Genomic DNA, 702 nt, shown 5'->3' on the forward strand with positions numbered 1-702 from the left:
AGAAATCTAGGTTCCTTTGCGTTTTTTTAGGTTAACGATAACTTTCAAATCCATATTTTGAACAAAATATTGCAGTGTATAAGGGTGGGCTGAAAAGTTCATAGGCTGACTATGAAGGAGTGACTAAGAAGTGCTGTGAAATCTTGCATACATTAATTTCAACCCTTCTTATTAATTACTGCATTGTTTCTTTCCAGATAAACTGACATCTGACTGTTCAAAAAAGACTTCAAATGTAACTGGTAGTGACTTCTCATGAAAATGGACAAAATTTGGCATCATGATGCTATGAAGTACCTGCAGAAAAAGGGTTTGGCCCCCAATAGCATTCATGCTGACATGGTTGCTACATTAGAGGATGATGCTCCAGCTTTATCAACAATCCAAAAGTGGGGAGCTGAATTTAGGAGATGAAGGGAGTGTTTTGAAGATGACCCAATGTCTGGACATCCTGCAACTGCCACCACTGAGGAAAACCTTGATCGTGTTCACCACATGGTGATGGATGACAGGTGATTGACTAGAAACCAAATAGCCAATGCTATTAGCATATCCCTTGACAGAGTTGAGAATATTCTGCACAATGAACTTTGCATGACAAAGGTTTCTGCTTGGTGGGTGCCACATCTTCTGACACCTGATCAAAAGTGCACCAGACTGATCACATCACAGGAGAAATCCGACATTGTCTGAGGCAGATCC

General features: G+C 40.5%; 1 protein-coding gene across 2 annotated transcripts in view; it reads right to left on the bottom strand.

Annotated features, from left to right (window-relative positions):
• The window catches only part of LOC106873540 (spermatid perinuclear RNA-binding protein), a 39,703-nt gene that overhangs the window by 1,703 nt on the left and 37,298 nt on the right, over nucleotides 1–702 (bottom strand). The window lies entirely within an intron of this gene.

The sequence above is a fragment of the Octopus bimaculoides genome, chromosome 6, assembly GCF_001194135.2.
Source record: "Octopus bimaculoides isolate UCB-OBI-ISO-001 chromosome 6, ASM119413v2, whole genome shotgun sequence".
NCBI classification, from domain to species: domain Eukaryota; kingdom Metazoa; phylum Mollusca; class Cephalopoda; order Octopoda; family Octopodidae; genus Octopus; species Octopus bimaculoides.